At 42.3% G+C, this 21,185-nt stretch overlaps 1 long non-coding RNA gene across 2 annotated transcripts; it reads left to right on the top strand.

The window, feature by feature from the left end:
- The first annotated feature begins 1,706 nt into the window (after positions 1-1,706).
- On the top strand, positions 1,707-19,389 carry LOC139041709 (uncharacterized). 2 transcript variants are annotated; one of them, XR_011497427.1, is made up of 3 exons: positions 1,707-1,919; positions 5,010-5,197; positions 17,910-19,378. It is a non-coding gene; the product is annotated as an uncharacterized lncRNA (long non-coding RNA). The 2 variants fall into 2 exon arrangements; XR_011497428.1 differs by having other exon boundaries at positions 1,710-1,919; positions 5,010-5,075; positions 17,910-19,389.
- Positions 19,390-21,185: the final 1,796 nt, after the last annotated feature.

The raw sequence follows: 21,185 nt of genomic DNA, 5'->3' as shown, positions 1-21,185 counted from the left end.
TAATAGATAAAGAATAGCTTCTGATCCACTTCTTCCTATGAGACTTTCTTCCATTGATTTGCTTTTCTTCCTAGGATCGTCAGATTTTCTCCACTGATCCCTTTCCCTCAGTCTGAAAACATACTCAAAACGTTCCTGTCCAGAATCAAACATGTATAGAAAGCCTCTCTTGGCACCTCTCTTTACTTAACTTTAGTTTTGTCTTCCTTCTTCTACAAAGAGAAGCGATTTACCTTTAGGGTTAGAAAGTTGGGATCTGAGATCAGATTGCCTGGGCTCAAATCCTGATGTTGCTATCTACTAGATTTGAGATCTTGGACCAGTTCCTTTACTTGCTCGTGCCTCATTTTCTTTATCCATAAAATGGAGATGATAATAGTACTTTTCTCCAGGAGATTCTATGAGGATTAAGTGAGGTGCTGTATGTAAATGGTGCCTGGTTTCTAGTCAGCATTCTGTAAGTATTAGCCATTATTATTACAACACTGGATTCCTTAGCATCATCTCCATTGACTGTCTTCACCATCTCCAACTTTCTGGAACCCCTCAACCCATTATAAATTGTTCTGTGCCCTGCACATTATCTAATTCTCACCTCACTTGATCTGGCTGAGGCATGGGACTCTACTGACCATCTCATCCATCTCTCCCCTTTCTCTGCGTACAACTCCCCTTTCCTTATTCCTACCTTGCTGGCTGCCCCTTCCCCAGGTCTCCTTCACTGGTTCCTTCTCCTCTCTGCTCCAGAGCTTTGTCCTCAGCCCTCTTGCCCTCTCACTCTTTCCATTGTCCCTGGGTGGTTTCATCCACTTCTATGGTTTACAAACAACTCTGTTGATAAAAACTCTCAAATCATTATCTTTACCCCACATCTCTCTCCTGAGCTATAGACAAATGTTGACAAACGTTCCTGAGATGCCTCCATTTGGATGTCCTACATGTGCATAAGAGTCTACATGTCTAAACCAAACCTATTAACTTCTCATCAAAGTCTCCTTCAATTTCTATCTCAGTTAATCATATACTGCCTATAAGATGCCTCCTGTCTGAACCACAGAGCAAATTCTCTGAATGCTAAACAAATGGCTGCATTCCTTTCAGGAATGAAGAAATAAGAGTTAAAGGCTGATTAGATACCTCCCAAAACTAAGTGTAGTATTGTACAGTGGAAAGAGAACAGAGTTTGGAATTAAACTAGCACTAGTTTGAAACTTAGCTCTTATTTTGCTAGTTGTATGACTTAAAATGGGGGTGATAGGGCTTGCCCCTCAAGGTTGTTAGGATGATCAAATAAAATGAGAATGCAAAGCACTTGGTACATAGTAGATACACATTGAGTACTGGTAGCTTCATGTTTTCTTACCTTAGACTTACAACTTGCTTCATAGGCTTACAGGTTCTGAATTCATGAATTTTCTCCTGACTAGGGCCAGTGGTTGCTAGAGTTATTGGGACCAAAATGCCTAGATATTGTCTATTTGGAGACACTGTGAAAACAGCTTACAGAATGGGGTCAACCAGCCAAGGCGAATGACCCCGTTGGCACGGAGTTAAAGATCTGGTTTTCCAAGGAGCTAGTTAGTGTGTTTTCCTACACGTTAAGTTGTATTGTAATGCCTCTGCCTGCTGCCTTTGAAAAAACTCTTTGAAACTCTTTTCTTTTAACTTTCTATGTCAAGTCTAAATAGACTCAATTCAGGGCGTCAACATCACAACTGCTCAGATGAGAACCAGTGAAGCTTGAAGGGCAGAGGTGGGACTTGGGGGCTGAGGAAACATCTACTGGGGCTCTGTACAGAAGGCAGTGCAAGCTGGATGGAAATTTTGTGAAATATAAGGTCATCATTTCAGCGAGCTGATTGTGATCTGCATGTTTTCCATGGTCTTAAAGACAGTGGGGGGATCCCGAACATTTCCAGGTATGTTCTATTTGAGTTCAATGTAGGGGGTATTTGCATATGAACCTAAGCAAACCTCCAATAAGTAGAAAGTAGTTCTGGTGATGGGGGTAGGGATGGGATGGGTATAGAGCAAGGCTGAATGTGGTGCTTTTTGCCTATATTGGGACGGTTTCACTGTAGTCTCTCCGAGAGCTGGTCACAGGGGAGTAGAAGACACAAGTCAGCAATGTTCAGTACCTGTAACCCTCAAGCACTCATTTCTACCTCCTCATCTTGTGAGAATTTGCAGTCCCTGGGTCACTGTCGGCACAGAGTCATTGCCAATGGAGAAAGAATTGGTTAGCATAGGTTATAGTGAATCAAAAGTGTCAAAGAACAATTGTACCAGATTGAGTTAAACAGGCAAGGAGGACTTTACTTAAGACTATTGCAATAGAGGAGAGAGATTGAGCTCAACTCTACTGAAACAAAAGGGGTAGAGTTTTCAAGTGCTGGGATGAGCCAGTGATGGAGTACTGAGGATGTTAGGGGGCAGGTTAGCCAATGCAGTTAGGCCATGGTGTTTGCTAATTGGTGCTTAAGAAAGTTAGGCTCCCACCCTCCCAAAAGGACTGGGAGGTAGGGGCATGATCTTTCTTGACGATTACATTTCAAAGGGATGGCTCCCAGGTCTTTGAGAAAGACTTTCCTGGGTTGTAAAAGTGGCAAGAGGCTGGGAGAAGATTTACATCTGAAAGGCACAAACAAAGAATTTACAATGCCAAGTTTTCTAAAGGAAATGCTCTAAGAGAAGGGAGATCAGGGGCTTATAGTCAGGAAGAAGCCTGTCTGGACTTTAATCAAGCTGAGGGGACTGTTAAGGCTGACTTGGTCCAAAGTCAAACACCAACTGGAAACTTTCCAGTTGGATTGTTATGATGCATACCACCCAGATTATTTCACTTTGTGAAAAACAAAAGATGATATTCAAGGACCTATGCCCTTTTCTAAACCACTTTCCTTCATTAATGGAAGCTCTTTAACTAAAAGTAAAAGATTTAGTGGCAAAATATTAGAATTCTACTAAAAGTCTTCTCTCCAATCCTCTACTGGGTTGGCAAAAGCTCAGAATAAGGCCTTCCTTTTAGGAAAATGTGTTCTCTGTTCTATACAGACAGTAATATTTAAGTTCACCCATTTTCTGCTTCCCACGACTTATCTTTATGGGAGTGGGGATAGTTTAGGATTTAGAGTGATATTATTGAAGTGTTTAAAGCATTGACTTTGGGATCCTGGCTTTGCATGTTATAAGCTGTGTTGTCTTGGGCATGCATTTAACCTCCTCAGCCTCAGATGCCTAGTCTGTAAAATGGAGGTGAGTCTATTTACCTCTGAGGGATGCTAGTAAAGTCTTAGCACAATGTCTGGCACATAGTAAGTGCCAACAGATGGTAATAATTATTAATACGATACAAAGTCGTTATGGGGCTTCAAAAGAGAATTTTAATGTAAAAATAGAAAATAAGTGCTACGTCAAGTTTATTATCTGCTTTATAATGAAATGAACACACTTTTCATTTTTCTTTTGTTCATTCATGTTTGGGTCCTACAATTAATACAATTATTCAGGAACCAATTATTCTGGTTGACATTACCCAAATTTTGCTTACCTCCTAGCTTTATGAAATGTAATCAGGTGGGCAGGGTGATTAAAACAGGAGTTAGGGCCCCTCAGTGTTGTCACTTGTTATCAAGGTTTAGGGTTGACTGTGTCAGAGGAAAACAGTGACATCTGGATCCTGCTGACTGAGCAGAACAGTTCTGAGCCGGGAGGACTCCTTTGCCCTATAGCTCAAGGCTTAGATGTGGGGAAGGCAGGGTGAGGCCTCCTTGGTCCTTTTCCCCCAGCGCAAGGTTCTAAGGCTCTGGGTAAGAGAAGATCCAAAAAGACTCCTAAGGAGAACAGATTCCTTTTTTATGAGTTCTAGAACAGGCTGTCCTCTCCATGCCTCCTCTAGTTTCCTCCAGTTTTCTTTGTTCATGAGGGCGAAGAGTGAGTGTGGAGGATTGGGAGCCCTGAGAAGTGGGAGACAGCCTCTGGCCTGTCTGACCACCCAGTAGGGTGGGACAGAAGGGAGGGAGCAGAAGTGACCTGGAAGAGATGTGGAAAAGGGTCCATTTCCCATCTAGACTGAACCCTTTGGTTTAACCATCCAAAGTTCCAACCTCCACTGACTGCTGTGGCCCGCTTTGGGGCACTTGAGGATGGATCAGAGCTCCACTTTGGTGACGTGTGTGTGTGTGTGTGTGTGTGTGTGTGTGTATGTAGAGGTGTGGGGAAGGTGCTTGAGCTTTCCCTAGAGCCCCTCACCCCCAAGTATGGGGTCACACTACTAGGTGATTTTGGAGGTCAAGGGACAGGCTTTAAATATTGTTAAATCATATCGTGAGAAAGTTATTTCTTTTTCAGTTCTTTTGCAGCCCTTGTGAGTAGGTCAAGGAAAAGGGAGACTCATTTGGTGCTAGGATGTTTTTAACTCTATAAGTTTTGCTATTCTTTGTTAAAAGAATTACGTGAGTCCACTTAAAGAAAAATATTAACTCAATCATAGTACAGGTTATGACTAAAGTCATGATGCGGGATGTACCTGACCAGGTAGAGGCCCACCATTTTGGATGTAAGGAATGGTTAGGTAAGACTGTACTGTTTTCACGGGGTTTCTGTCTTTCTTCTTGCTCTGAACATTCTTATTTCAGGTAGTCCAAAGCTGGCTGCCGGCGGGAGGTATGTGATAAGAAAAGGGCAGATATTCCTGGAGAACTGTCCAAAAAGAGTAGACATCAACTTGTCTCTAGAATACGCAAGGTCTTCCCAGGTCAGCAGCCCCTGCCACATAACTGCTGTGGGAAAAGCTAATCAGGTGTAGGACATTCCATGAAGCACTTAGGGATGTTTGCTGGGATGTGCCCTGAGGTCCCTCTTTACTTGGTGAGATTCTTGGAGTTGAATTTCCTTGATCATGCTTTAGAGTTGCTTGACTTTTCAGGGCAAGGCAAAAGCAGGGGATGTTGACTGGGTTTGTGTAACTGTGTTCCTTCCTCTTCTGTCCTTCTGCTCTGAAAATCCAGTGTAGGTCAGATGCACACCGCCTCCTGGAGCAACACACTGATGCGTGTGGGAATCTACAAGTCAAGGTAGCTATTGGCCACCTGTACCTGTGGAGGCACACCTGTGAGAGAATCACTGCAAGGAAACTAGCCACTACAGTCCCGTGGGTCTCTCCTCTCAGTAAACCCATTGGTAGAATTTGCAGCAGGTGAGGTTTTCAGTCCCTAAATCCTTGGCTCCATCCATGGGGAGGTGAGTCTGGGAAAGGGGCACCACTGTCTCTCCCTCCACCAGAGCCTGGTTCTTTCTCTGCTCACACTAACTCTGCTGTGACCCGAGACACTTCACTCTGCTCCAGCTCCTCCAGATGAAAGCCACAGGAGTAATGATTGTGTGGCTTAGTAAGACACTCAATAAACGAGTTCTGCTTGAAGCCAATTTAACCAGCTGTAAAATAATGTGAGATGCGTGTGCATTATTTGTGGGTGGTTCCCTCCAGACATTGTCCAAACAGTTTCTGTGGTATTTTTGTATATTTAAAATATGAAATATGTTCAGAGGGAGTGCCATGGTAACCCACGGAGAAAAGCCCAAGGAAAAGCAACTTGCTCCTGTGGCTTAGCTCTGAAGTTTGTTTTGCACAGAGTGCTGCCTGCATGAGTCTTTCTCTAATGAAGTGGATCGCGATGAATTCAGTGAGATTTGATCAGCAATACAGGTGCATGTATATAATTTTTCAGAGTGCATGAAAGTGAATCTAGAGCAAAAGCTTCCGAAGACCAGTTTCCATGTGAATGAGAGGCCAAGGCTCTGCCCCGTGGGTTGGGAGGGTGTTATTGATCCACAGGAAAGGAGGGGCACTCATTTTTCACTTGGGGTTACTGCCTGCTTAGTAACCATCCTCCAAAGAAGATGTCAGTCCTCAGAGTTACTGGGTCATCATCCTCTTTTAGCTCTGCAGGAAGGGCTGAGTACCTGCAGAGCCCAGTCTGTCCCTCCCCTCCTGGTTGCCAGCACACGTGGGACTCCTCAGCCGCGGCAGCATCAGCGAGTGCGTGTGGGGGACCATGACTCATTAGTCAGCCGGTGTGTCGAGGTGCCCACGGAGGAGTCGTCACTGCCCTGAGTGCAGGGCGAGCTCTCGGCAGCTATGTGGGGAGCCAATTAAAGAGCAGTCTCTCAGGGGATGCTGGCCTCTGGGGACCCCAGGGTTCCCTGGGCAGCTGAGGATGTGCTCTGTCATGTCCAATGAGTTGGCCAGTCTGTCACCAGATGGCTCCCTTTCTGGCTGAGCTGGCTATTTCTTCCCTAATTAAACACTCCCCAGGGAAAAGGGGGCATGGTCACCTATGGGCTGGCAGTAAAGAAGTTTGCTGCAGTCCCCATGGAGGTCTGTGGCACCACCGTCCCCATTCAAGGACGAGAGAGAAGCTCTTTTAGTTTAATTCCCAGAGTATTTAACAATGAACCTTTCTGTAACTCAGCTTAGGGTCATTTCTTTGTTATATACCTCGTTTTCGACCCTTTCTAGCCATGTAGGCTGTCACAGTCTTCTCAGGAAGCACAGGAGGGCCTGGAATTTTGACATTTTAGTGGCGTCTCAGGCCAATGGGAAGGGAGACATCTACTCCTTTAGGATCATTTGAAACCACTGAGGATTAAAACTGTAAATGGCTGGTCAGTCTCCCCTCCCTTCTCTCTCTTTTTTTTTCCTTTTTCCTAAGGAAAATGAGTGAGTAGAGGTCCCTGGCAGGAGTGTTCATGCAGCCAAAAGGAGAGAGTGCTGAGTCAGGTAGCAGCAAGGATCGAGTTTGTCCAGTTTGGGTGGCAGACATAGGTTCATTAAACGTGTCAGGGCTGGTTTTCAACAAGATTTTGAGATTGGCAAATCCCCAAATCCCTGTATTCTCTAAGCCCCTTTGCTCTTTCTACATCCGCTTCCTTCCTTAATGTGGCCTCCCCCCGACCCTCCTGCCCTGTGCTTTTGCTTGGCCCCACACTCACGGCCACTCTCCCATCCCGAGTTCTAAATCGTGTCCTCCTCCAGGCTCTCAGTCAAACCCACCCGTCCTGTGGGGCCTCGTTAGTGACTGGCTTATTGTTAACTGAGTAATTACTTTCGTTGTGATATTAGATTTGGGTGGGAAAGGTGATATTTTACATTTTAATAGAGGTCACCATTGTTTTATCTCATGGAAGTAACACACGATGAGAACCCAGGTTTGTGGGGAAGCCCGTGGAAGGGGAATTTCAGCAATCTTTGCCACCTTCCGCGGAGGACAGTGTCTGTTCTTGTGAAGAACTGTGTGTCCTTTTAAACAAGACGGTTAATTTCCTTTCAGCCTTGGCTGAGGCTACAGAAGGGAAACTGGAAGCTTTTAGAGGCTGGTTTTCCTTTTGATGTATCAAGAGTTGCTTTCTATCCTTTGGTTCAGGCTGGTAGAAGCTTCTTGCCACAGGTGTTAAATCCTTTTCAATTTTCTCTACATTTTTATCAGGTGGTTGAATCAGGAGGAGGAATCTGAAGGAATGCAGCCACTCACACACTCAGGGCCCCCTCAGAACGGCCCGCATTGTCTTCGGGGAGAGAGCGGGGCCCCGAGCCCATTACCTGCACTGTGTTCACTCACTAGCACCCCCACCCCCCTTGCATTCCGTGGCCTCCAGCTTACCAGACTTATGCTCTTAAAATCCAGTTCTAGCCTTATCACTTCCCAGCTCAGAAAAGCGTCCCTGGCTCTCTGTCCAAACGGGAGTGCAGACACTTCCCTCTGGCCTCTCAGACCCCCCATGGTAATAACGTTGGCAGGTGCCACTCATGCTGCATTTGCTCTGTGCCCCCCATTGTTCTAAGCACTTGGCACATGTTCGTCCATTTCATTCCCACAACTCTGTGAGGCAGGTACGATTATTGTCCCCATTTTACAGCTGGAGAAAATGAGGTACAGAGAAGTTATACTTAAGGTCGCAATCTTGCGAGAGTCAGAGTGGAGATTTGAACCCTTGTAGTGTGGCCCTGGGTGTGCATACCCTTTAATACCACAATTCTCGCTTCTCTAAGGTGGGCCCCACGTTCCTCTCCACCCTCCCTTTTCACTGCTTGCTCATCGTGTATCCCAGGGAAGTGAGTGGCGCGCTGTTTCACCTCTCTTCCTTCCTGGGGTTCCCGCCTTCGCTCTTTCCTTCGCTCACTGTGCTCTCCCAGCTCTGCTGGTTGAATTTCCCAAACACTAATTCCTCCATGAAACCTGATGAAACCTCTCTCTTCTTTGAACCCCAATGACACTGTCATAGTCACTTCTTAGCAAGTACTCAGTTTCACTAGATAACCGTTTGTGTACCTACTCAGTTGTTCTTTATCTAGATTGTAGATGCCTGGAGAGCAAGGCTTGTGTCTCAATCATCTTGATGTGTCCAGTGCCTTGTGGTCTTTCAAAAGATAATTTTTGTATTGAATATTTACTAAGACAATTTTCAACTACGTCTGGCAGTGACTGGCTCCTCTTATCCCGGGTGTCTGTTGTGAAGTATGTTATGTTTCTCGTGAGTCTGGCATGCTATTTGTCTTTCCACATCGTGATGCGCACTAGCTCACCTTATTTCTTGGGACTGGACAACTTGTAAGTGCTAAGCAGTCTGCTGGTTTAGCTTTCACTTAATGAAACAGGCAGAAATAGATGTCCTGAACTCCTGTTTTCACCGTCCCCTTGGGCCACATTTTGGTTATTGTCCTGAGGGCTGATGTTAGGGTCAGATGGCTGAGCTGCTACAGCTACGAGTGCCAACACCACAGGGCTGGAGGTCTGGCTGTGCCAGCAGTGCTAGCTGGTAACACCAGCAACCAGAGGGCAGGCTGCAGGGGGTCAGGTCAGGTCAGGTCAACGCCTGGCCGTGTCAAAGCCAATGTCGAGAAGAATCAGCAAATAAAATGGCTGCAGGTGATCAAGGCCAGTGATTTCTTCTTGGACTTCCATCAAGGACTCTATGAATGTTTTCAGAAAAAAGTTTTTCCCTGTAAAACTGTACTTACTAAACATGCTGAATTTGTTCTCTAATCTTTTATTAATCAAAAGTCTATGTCACTGCCAACTGGAGGCTCTGATTAGCAGGAGCAAACCCCGTTACTTCATGGAGTTGGGATAGCCCCAGCCAATGGCATAGGCATTTTAATTAGCCAATGTGGGTTTGTTGAGAAGAATGCACCATTTTTGTCAAGTTTGAAGATATAAGGAAATAGCCCCAACCCCTGACTTATCGACCACTGGTCAAAACAGATAGAGGGCTTGCCAAAGTTTGGGAGGCCTCTCTCGAGTCAAACTCAAGTGGACTTCTTGGCTGTGTTCTACCTTCAGCGTGTCTGTCTAAATGTGTCAGTATAGGAGCGTTGTCATCTGAGTCCATTCAGATCCCTTGCTTGTGTTAGCACATAGCCAGGACGTAAGGAAACTCACGAAGGGGGATTTGGTAGACTTCTGCACACCTCTTTTTCTAATCATCTTGTCACCTTATCTCTGGCGGTCCTAACAACTCACACCTTTCGTGTCGGGAGCTTCAGTGTCCTACTCTGTAAGAAGGAAGATGATGCTTACTTCCCAGAGTTGTGTTCAAGTTCTTAGGCCCTACTGAGGTACACAGCAATCACTTAATATTGTATTTTCGAATAAAAGAGAAATGTTGTTATTGTCAAGACAAGTGGTAGGATAAACTGATGGAGGGAGCAAATGTCATCAGCATTGTTGCGTGGCGTGCTCTGGACCGCGCCAGGGTCGGGAGAGAGGAATAACTAGGTGTGAGAATTGTTGCTATGGGAGACCGAGAGGGTTTGGGGACTGGCTACGTGAGGAGTGTGAAGAGAATGGAGAAGTCAAAGGTAAGAAGATTGAGATTTCAACTCCATATGATTAGAAAAACACATGGTGACCTGGAACTGTGGGGTTAGGAGGACTGGTGACACGTGCTGGGGAGAGGTGGATGCCTCTGCAAGGGACAAAGTAGGAGAGAACAGAGATTTTCCCTCTGCATTTTCTTTAAATCATATTTACTTCGTAGCAGGAAGAAAATACCACACAATATATTGAGGTATGCAGGTTTTTAAAAAAAATCGTTTTAGGTTAGACTCTAAAAAGTCAAGCAATTCCAGGAGGGGCAGGCACAGCTGTAACAATATTGATAATTATGAGCTTATGCCATACATTTTCCTCCACCTCCTCTTTTCTCCTGAGGGAAAGATGTCCTGCAACTGGTCACGTCTGAGTCTGAAGATGCTACTCTTGAGTGTCACCATGTGTTTCCTGTGCTGGGGGCGTTTCCAGATTGAGAACATCTGCAGTCTCTCTTGTGAAGGGATGTGAGCTGATGCTCTGTTAGGGACAATCAGCCAAAATCTGAGAATGGCAGGCAGCCTGCAGACTGGTGTCTTATGTGGGGCTGGCGAAGGACCTTGTGACTGTACCGTTTGCTGACTGTGTATCAGCCACTGGGGCAAAAATGAAGATGTTGGAAGCAGATACTCAGAGCTGACTGTCATAGGCTGGGATCCTTAAGATTTTGGGAAGGGAGTGGTGATCAAGCGTTAAGAAAGTTGATAAAAGTTTTGGAATTTTTCCCAAGGGGAAAGGTGCATGTATGTAAGAACACACACACACACACACACCCACACACATTTTTATAGAGTTTGGTCATGGATTCCACTTCAAGGACCCATTACGTAGGATATACTTTCTAGAGCTGTGTGGATTCTTATTAGCTTTCAGAGGGCAGAAATGTTTTGTAATAATTTCCATTCAGCTAAAATCAGTAATTTCTGTTTCCTTTTAAATAGACTTTATTTTTTAGAGCAGTTTTAGGTTCACAGCGAAATTGAGTAGAAGGTATGTGATTTCCCATAAACCCCCTCCCTCACACATGCATAGCCTCCCCGACTATCAACATCCTCCACCAGAGTGGTACATTTGTTATAATCAGTGAACCTGCTTTGACATACTCTTATCACCCAGAGTCCATCGTTTACTGTAGGGTTCACTCTTACTGTTGTACAATCTATGGATTTGGACAAATGTGTGATGACATGTATCCACCATGAAAGCATCACACAGACTAGTTTCACTGCCCTAAAAATTGTCTATGCTTCATCTATTCATCCCTCCCTCCCTCTCCCCTACCCCCTGGTAAAGACTGATCTTTTTCCTGTCTCCTAGTCTTGCCTTTTCCAGAATGTCCTATAGTTGGAACCATACAGTATGTAGCCTTTTCAGATTGGTTTCCTTCACTTAGCAATATGCATTTAAGGTTCTTCCCTGTCATTTCATGGCTTGATGGCTCATTTCTTTTTAGCACTGAATAACATGCCATTGTCTGGATGTACCACAGTTAATTTATCCATTCACCTACTGAAGGACACCTTGGCTGCTTCCAAGTTTTGGCAATTATGAATAAAGTTGCTATAAACACGTGTGTGCAATTTTTTGTGCGGACGCAAGTTGTCAACTCCTTTGGCTAAATACCAAGGAGCACTCTTGCTGGATCATATGGTTAGAGTATGTTTAGTTTTATAATAAACCCCCAAACTACCTTCCAAAGTGGCTGCACCATTTTGCATTCCTACCAGCAAAGAATGAGGGTTCCTATTACTCCACATCCTTGTCAGCATTTGATATTGTCAGTGTTTTGGATTTTGACCATTCTAATAAGTGTATACTGGTGTCTCACTGTTGTTTTAACTTACAATTCCCTAATGACATGATGTGGAGCATCTTATGCTTATTTGCCACCTGTGTATCTTTTTTGGTGAGGTGTTTGGTAAAGTCTTTGGCCCATTTTTAAAACGTTTTTTAAAATTTAAATTTTTTCCCAGCTTTATTGAGGTATAACTGACATGTAACATTGTGTAAGTTTAAGATGTACAATGTGATGATTTGATATATGAATGTACTGTGAAGTAATTACCACAATAAGATTAGCTAACACATCTCTTACCTCACATGGTTACCATTTTCCCCCCGTGGTGAGAACCTTTGAGATCTACTTTCTTAGCAACTTTCAAGTGTATAATGCAGTATTAACTATAGTCACCGGGCTGTACATTAGATCCCCAGAATTTATTCATCTTATAACTAGAAGTTTGTGCCCTTTGACCACTTTCACCCATTACCCTCACTCCCTGCCTCTGACAACCACCAATTTACTCTCTGTTTCTTTGAGTTTGGTTTTTTAGATTCCACGTATAAGTGAGACCATACAGTATTTGTCTTTCTCTGTCTGACTTATTTCACTTAGCATAATGCCCTCAAGGCTCCTCCGTGTTGTTTCAAATGGCAGAATTCCCTTCTTTTTTATGGCCAAATAATATTCCATTGCATAACATACATACATAACATATTTTCTTTATCCATTCATCCACCAATGGACACTTAGGTTGTTTCCATGTCTTGACTATTGCGAATAATGCTGCAATGGACATGGAGTGCAGATGTCTCTTTGAGATAGTGATTTCACTTCTTTCAAATATATACACAGAAGTGGAATTGTTGGGTCACGTGGTAGTACTACTTTTAACTTTCTGAGGAGCTTCCATACTGTTTTCCATAGTGGCTGCACAATTTACATTCCCACCAACAGTGCGCAAGAGTTCCCTTTACACCACGTCTTCGCCAGCACTTGTTATCTCTTGTCTTTTTGATGATAATCATTCTGACAAGTGTGAGGTGATAGCTTACTGTGGTTTAATGTGCATTTCCCCCACGATTAGTGATGTTGAGCATCTTTTCACGGACCTGTTGTTTGGCCCATTTTTAAAATTGTGTGGTTTGTATTCTTATTGTTGAGTTATAAGAATTATTTGCATATTTTGGATAGTAGTCCTTTATTAGATGTGTCTTCTGCAAATGTTTTTCCCCAGTCTGTGGCTTGTATTTTCATTCTCTTCACAGTGTCTTTAGTAGAGCAGAAGTTTTTAATTTTAGTGAAATCCAGCTTATCAATTATTTCTTTCACAGGTTGTGCCTTTGGTGTTTTATCCAAAAAAAGTCATCAGGCCATTTAGAAGTTCTCCTACGTTATCTTCTCAGAGTTTATAGTTTTGCATTTTACATTTAGGTCTCTAATCTGTTCTGAGTTGATTTTTGTGAAAGGCATATAGCCTGTGTCTAGATTCACTTTTTCTTTTTTTGCATGTGGATGTCTAGTTCTTTCAGCACCGTTTATTGGAAAGACTATCTTTCCTGCTTTGTATTGCCATTGCTCCTGCAACAAGGATCAGTTGACTATATTAATGGGAGTCTATTTCTGGGCTCTCTATTCTGTTCCATTGATCTATTTGCCTATTCTTTCACCAATACTACACTGTCGATTACTGTAGCATTATAGTAAGTCTTGAAATCGGGTAGTGTCAGTCCTCCAAATTTGTCCTTCTTTTTCAGTATTGACTCGGCTATTCTGTGTCTTTTGCCTCTCCATATAAACTTTAGAGTCAGTTTGTCAACATCCAAAAAATAACTTGCTGGTATTTTGATTGGGATTGCATTAAATCTGTAGGTCAAGTTGGGAAGAACTGACATCTTGATAATATTGAGTTTCCCTAATCATGTACATGGAATATCTCTCCATTTATTTTAGTTCTTTGATTTCCTTCATCAGAATTTTGTAGTTCTCTTCACATAGATTTTGTACATATTTTCTTAGATTTACACCTTAGTATTTCATTTTTTGGGGGTGTGAATGTAAATGGTGTTGTATTTTTAATTTCAAATTCCACCTGTTCATTGCTGATATATAGGAGAGTGATTGATTTTTATAGATTAACTTTATATCCTGGAGTCTTGCTGTAACGGCTTCTTAGTTCCAGGAGGGTTTTTGTTGCTTCGTTTGGATTTTCTACATAGACAATCATGTCATCTGTGAACAAAAACAATTTTCCTTCTTCCTTCGCAATCAGTGTGCCTTTTATCTCCTTTTCTTGTCTTAGTGCATTAGCCGGGACTTCCAGCACAGTGTTGAAAAGGAAAAAGAGTGGTAAGAGGAGACACCTTTGCCTTGTTTCTGATCTTAGCAGGAAAGCTTCTAGTCTCTCACCATCACTGATGGTTGTATGACGTTAACTGTAGGTTTTTTGTAAATATTTCTTATCAAGTTGAGGAAGTTCCCCTCTGTTCCTGTTTCCCCTCTATTCCCCTCAAGTCTTTATCTTGAAAGGGTGTTGGATTTTGTCAAATGCTTTTTCTGCACCTATAGATATGATCATCTAATTTTTCTTCTTTATTATTTATTTGTTTTTTGGTGAGGAAGATTCACCCTGAGCTAACATCCATTGCTAATCTTCCTTTTTTTTTTTCACTTGAGGAAGATTAGCCCTGAGCTAACATCTATGCCAATCTTCCTCTACTTTCTATGTGGGATGGCTCCACAGCATGGCTGATGAGTGGAGTACATCCACACCTGGGATCTGAACCTGTGAACCCAGGCTGCCGAAACAGAGTGCATGAAACTTTAACTATTCGGCCATGGGGCCAACCCCTAATTATTCTTTAGCCTGTTGATGTGATGGATTACATTAATTGATTTCTGAATGTTGAACCAGCAATGTATACCTCGGATAAATCCCACTTGATTGTGATATGTGATTCTTTTTATGCATTGTTGGATTAGATTTGCTAATATTTTGTTGAAGATTTTTGCATCTATGTTCATGAGAGATATTGGTCTATGATTTTCTTTTAAAGTCATTGTCTGGTTTTGGTATTAGGCTAATTTTGCCTCATGGAGTGATTTAGGAAGTATGCCTTCTGTTTCTGTCTTCTGAAAGAGATTGTGGAGAATTGGTACAATTCCTTCCTTAAATGTTTGGAATAATTTATCAGTGAACCCATTTGGGCCTGGTGCTTTCTGTTTTGGAAGGTTATTAATTATTGATTCAATTTCTTTAATAGATATAGGCCTATTCAGATTGTCTATTTCTACTTGTGTGAGTTTTGGCAAATTGTGTCTTTTAAGGAATTGGTCCATTTCATCCAGGTTATCCAATGTGTGGGCATAGAGTTGTTCACAGTATTCCTTTATTATCCTTTTAGTGCCCATGGGAGCTGTGATGATATCCTCTCTTGCATTTCTGATATCAGTAATTTGTGTTATCTCTCTTTTTTTCTTAGTTAGCCTGGCTAGAGGCTTACCGATTTTATTGATCTTTTCAAAGAACCAGCTTTTGGTTTCATTGATTTTCTCCGTTGATTTCTTGTTTTCAATTTCATTGGTTTCTGCTCTGATTTTTATTACTTCTTTTCTTCTGCTTATTTTGGGTTTAATTTGCTGCTCCATTTCTAGTTTCCAAAGGTATAAGCTTAGATGATTGAGGGGCCGGCCCAGTGGCACAGTGTTTAAGTTCGCACATTCTGCTTCTCGGCCACCTGGGGTCCACCAGTTTGGATCCCTGGTGAGGACATGGCACCGCTTGGCAAAAGCCATGCTGTGGTAGGAGTCCCACAAATAAAGTAGAGAAACATGGGCATGGATGGTAGCTCAGGGCCAGTCTTCCTCAGCAAAAAGAGGAGGATTGGCAGTAGTTAGCTCAGGGCTAATCTTCCTCAAAGAAAACAAAAAGCTTAGATGATTGATTTTAGACCTTTCTTCTTTATCTACTATGTGCATTAAATGTTATATATTTCCCTCAAAGCACTGGTTTCACTGCACCCCACAAATTTTGATAAGTTGTGTTTTCATTTTCATTTAGTTCCAAATATTTAAAAATTTCTCTTGAAATTTCTTCTTTGGCCCATGTGTTATTTATACATACGTTGTTTAATCTCCATGTATTTGGAGATCTTCCAGCTATCTTTCTGTTTCTGATTTCTAGTTTAATTTCATTGTGGTTTGAGAGCATGTATTATACGACTTCTAGTCTTTTTTTTTTTTTTAAGACTGGCACCTGAGCTAACATCTGTTGCCAATCTTTTTCTCCTTTTTCTCTTCTTCTTCTCCCCAAAGCCCCCCAGTGCAAAGTTGTATATTCTAGTTGTAGGTCCTTCCAGCTCTGCTATGTGGGATGCTGCCTCAGCATGGCTTGATGAGCAGTGCTGGTCCGCACCCAGGATCCAAACCAGTGAAACCCTGGGACGCTGAAGCAGAGTGTGCAAACTTTACCACTTGGCCATGAGGCTGGCCCCTGATTTCTGTTCTTTTAAATTTATTGAGGTGAGAATGTGGTCTATCTTCGAGTATGCTCCATGTGAATTTGAGACAAATGTGTATTCTGCTATTGTTGGGTGAAGTAGTCTATAGATCTCAGTTACATCCAGTTGATTGATGATGTTGAATTGTGCTATGTCCTGACTGATTTTCTGCCTGCTGGATACGTTCATCTCTGATAGAGGGGTGTTGAAGTCTCCAACTGTAGCAGTGAATTTATCTATTTCTCCTTGCAGTTCTGTTAGTTTTTGACTCACGTATTTTGACACTCTGTTGTTAGGTGCATCCACATTAAGGGTTGTTATTCTTCTTGGAGAATTGTCCTGCTTATCATTATGCAATGCTCCTCCATCTTAGCATGGGCTGCCATAACAAAATACCATAGACTAGGTGGTTTAAATAAGAGACATTTATTTCCTCACAGTTCTGAAGGCTGGAAATCTGAGATCAGGGTGCCAGCATGGTCACTTTCTGGTGAGGCCTCTCTCCCTAGCTTGTAAGTGGCTGCCACCTCACTGTGTGCTCACATGCCCTCTTCTTTGAGCACACTTGGAGAAAGAGAGAAAGCAAGCTCTCTTCTCAGAAGGACAGGAATCCTGTCATATGAGGACCCCACTGTTCTGGCCTCAGTTAACCTGAATTACCTCCTTATAGGCCCTGTCTCCAAATATGGTCATATTGGGGCCCTTCGGACTCAACATATGAATTCTGGGGAGAACACAGTTGAGTCCATAGCACTCTCTTTATCCCTGATAATTTTCTTTGCTCTGAAGTCTGCTCTGCCTGAAATTACTACAGCTACTCCAGCTTTCTTTTGATTAGTGTTAGCATGGTATATCTTTCTCCAACCCTTTACTTTTAATCTGCTTCACGTTTGAAGTGAGTTTCTTAAAGACAACATATAGTTGAGTTTTGTTTTGTGTTTCTGTCTTTTAATTGGTGTATTTAGACCATTGTTTAAAGTGGTTATTAATATAGTTGGATTAATATCTACCATATTTGTTACCATTTTCTATTTCTTGTCATTGTTCTTTGTTCCTAATTTTGTCTTCAACTCCTTTTCTGTCATTTGTGGTTTTATTTTTTATTTATTTATTTATTTATTTATTTTAAATGATTTTTTTTAAAGATTTTATTTTTTTCCTTTTTCTCCCCAAAGCCCCCCCAGTACACAGTTGTATATTCTTCGTTGTGGGTCCCTCTAGTTGTGGCATGTGGGACGCCGCCTCAGTGTGGTTTGATGAGCAGTGCCATGTCTGCGCCCAGAATTCGAACCAACGAAACACTGGGCCGCCTGCAGCGGAGCACACAAACTTAACCACTCAGCCACGGGGCCAGCCCCTCATTTGTGGTTTTAATTGAGCATTTTATATGATTCCATTCTTTCTCCTTTCTCTCGTTAGCATGTGGGTTATACTTTTTTTTTTGACCTTTTTTAGTAGTTACCCTAGAGTTTGCAACATACATTTACAACTAATCCAAGTGTGCTTCCAAACAACACTGTACTACTGCACCAGTAGTGCAAGTACCTTATTACAAAATATCCCTAACTCCTCTCTCCTGTCCTCTGTGTCTCCGCTGTCACTCATTTCACTTATACATAAGGTATAATCATCAAATACATTGTTGCTAGTATTATTTTGAACAACTTGTTGTTCGTTAGATCAACTAAGAACAAGGAAAATAAAAGTCCTTATTTTGTCTTCACTTATTCCATCTCTAATGCTCTTCCTTTCTTCATGTAGATCCAAGTTGCTGACCAGCATCCTGATCATTCTCCTCTCTGAAGAACTTCTCGTAACATTTCTTGCAAGGCAAGATGCTCTTCAGGATCACGTCCCAAACAAACTACGTGCACTCGGATCCTTGGTTCAGTGTGTGCATCGGGGAGAACTCACTAATTAACTGTAAAGATCCTATGGAGCAGATAGGCTTATGAATTGTCTTTAATCCTTTTAGAATGTAGTGGAGCATAAATGAATAAAAATAAACAAATGGTAGAAGTAATTTTTTTATCCAAATCTGTTTTTGTAACTCTTACTTTTGAAAATTTCAACTCTTAGTTGGAAAAGCTGCAAGAGCAGCACAAGGAATGCCCGCATACTCTCCCCTGGTTTGTTCCTCAACCAAATTTCCACTTTTGCGTTATCATTCTTCTGAACCTTTCCAGAGTAAGGCATAGACGTGATGCTCTTTCCCCCTCAGTACTTCAGCGTCTAAATTCCTAAAAATGAAGATATCCTTTTATATAACCATAGCACAATTATCAAAATCAGAAAATAAACATCGATATAATACTTTGTTAAAATTTCGCTAGGGGCCACGCTGAGTTCGAGTGGTCACGTTAACGCGCTCCGCTTTGGCAGCCCAGGGATTCACTGGTCCGGCTCCTGGGTGCTGACATGGCTCTGCTCATCAAGCCATGCTGAGGTGGCATCCCACATGCCACAACTAGAAGGACCCACAACTAAAATATGCAACTGTGTACTGGGGGGATTTGGGGAGAAAAAGCAGAAAAAAAAAGATTGGCAACAGTTGTTAGCTCAGATGCCAATACTCAAAAAAAGTTTTTTTCACTAATTGTCCCAATAATTTTTAACAGCATTTTTTTCCCCTTCTGGTTCAATATCCTACCCAGGATCATGCATTGTATTTACTACCATGTCTCTAGTCTCCTTTGGTCAAGACCATTTCTTAGCCTTTTATCACCTTGACATTTTTGAAGAGTATAAGCCAGTTATTTTGTAGAATGTAGAATGTCCCCGAGCTTGGACTTTTCTGATCTAATCCTCATGATTAGATTGAGGTTATTCACTTTTTGGCAGAAATACCATCAGGGTGACGTGTCCTTCTCACCGTATGATAACATCAGGCGCCATTACTGGTGATAGTAACTTTGATCACTTGGTTAAGGTTTTGTCTACCAGGTTTATCCACTGTAAAATTACTATTTTTCTTTTTGTAATTAATAAGTGGAATTAGTAATTCTTTTGTAATTAATAAGTGGAATTAATAAGTTATGGAAACATCTTGTGACAGAGAGTAATGTTTAAAGCAAGATGGAGACATGTCAATGTGACACAGAAGCAAGCTTGAAGGGGCTCCCCCTGGCCAAATCTGGGACAATATGATCATTAAAAAATGATGGTAACAGATTGTAACCCATTGCATAAAATAATAATTCATGAGTCCATACTCATTTATAAATAAATATGTGAACAAATCAATGGAGGAGAAGGAAAGTTTCTTTCTTAGGGTCGGATTCCAACTGATGAAAGTAGAATGAGTGAGAAAAATGAATATTTAGCAACCGTTAGAGTAATAACCAATTCAGGTAAGGATCATCAATGAATGCTAAAACTTTCATCAGTGGGTTAAAATCATATTAATCAATAATTACATAATCGAGCTCACTTTTATTAAGCAAAGGGCTTTGCTAGGGCTCTGTAGGGAATGCCAGACACAAGACCACCTCCTTCCTAGACTTTAAATAGCCTAAGATCTAGTAGAGAAGATTTGTGTATACAAATCATTGCAACACAGAGAAGAAATTGATATTGTGTTATATACAATGAGGAGGAAAAATGAAACCATCCTAGAAAGAATACTAGACAGAATGCACAATGTATCTGAACCACTGTGGTAATGTTTTTTTGTGTTGTCCCCCTTATGCATGCCATCCAACATCAGATGTTTTCACTGAACCAGAAAACAGGCTGCTAATGCCTGGGACTGATGAGTGAGGAGGGAGAGAAGAGGTTTTTGCAGGCAGCTGCTCCTTCGGTTTCCAAGGGAAACAGTGGTAGAAGCTGCAACACAAAAGGAGTGGGAGGGCTGGGGCTTAGCACAGATGGGTCATTCTTCCATCAGGTGTCTAGACATACGTGGTTACCTGGACTTCCTTAGTAGTGCGGGATTGTGCAGAATATTAAAATGTTGGGATATTGATAAACAACAGATTTTAACTTTTCCTTCTGAATTTCTTGGAAAAACCTGCATCCTTGGAATTTACTTTTCCCGTCATCCATCAAAGCCTGGATATATTGCTCTCCCAAGGCCATAGTACAATTTTCTTTTCCACATAGTTCACAAATATGGGTCACAGGGAGGGAAGAATGAAATTAGCTATTGGGGTCTGTGCACTTAAAGTATGAATAAGATAGTACAAGAGAAAATGATGAAGTAAACCATTCTTTAGTCTGGTTGATTGAGAAAGCTCCCAAGATAGTCCAGGTCTATTTCAAAACCGTTGTTGGAACCTGGTTCAGATACCTGCCCCGTGATCCCAACATGGCAGTGAAGCTTCAGCCAGGGTCCTGCTGGGAGCTCACGAGTGGTCTGGCCAGGAGAGGAATCAACCAGGAATGGCTGGGAGAAACCAGACTGATGGAATGATGATGGAATTGGCTTTTACCAGGAGGCCAGAAGTCTACATCCTAGGATCTAAAGAGGGCCTCTCCCACTTGGACGACTCATATCTCCGGTCACTAGTCAAAAGGTCTGGCTTTTGGGCTCATGTTCCCTGTAAGGTCTGGAGACAGGCAGGGGGTTGTGAGTCCACTTGATCAAGTTGAGGTAGAGGAGTGGATTCCAGTTCCATCAGGGAAAGTGGAGTTCACTTCCCCAAAGTAGAACCCCAGTCTTAAGGAGTAGATAATTATTCATTAATCCAGTCACATTATTTACTGAGTGCCTATTAAGTACAAGCCATTAAATCCAAATACTGCTGCATGGGCACAGCTGGACCCGTGGGTCTACACTAGGCTTGTGGCTATAAAACCAATTGAAAGCACATGTAGCGATGAGGAAGTAACTGGGGACCAGCATCATTGGCATCACCTGAGAATCTCTCGGAAATGTGAATTCTACTGAATCAGAAACTCTGGAGCTGGGTCCCAGCAATCCGTGGTTTAACAAGCCCTACAGGTGATCCTGGTGTATGCTAGAGTTTGAGAACCACTGGCCTACCCTGATGATATTTGCTCAGGTCTGGGGTGAGGCTGAAAATGCTGGTTCAGATG

This window comes from Equus asinus, chromosome 23, assembly GCF_041296235.1.
Source record: "Equus asinus isolate D_3611 breed Donkey chromosome 23, EquAss-T2T_v2, whole genome shotgun sequence".
Taxonomy (NCBI): domain Eukaryota; kingdom Metazoa; phylum Chordata; class Mammalia; order Perissodactyla; family Equidae; genus Equus; species Equus asinus.
This window is presented reverse-complemented; position numbering and strand designations above follow the sequence as displayed.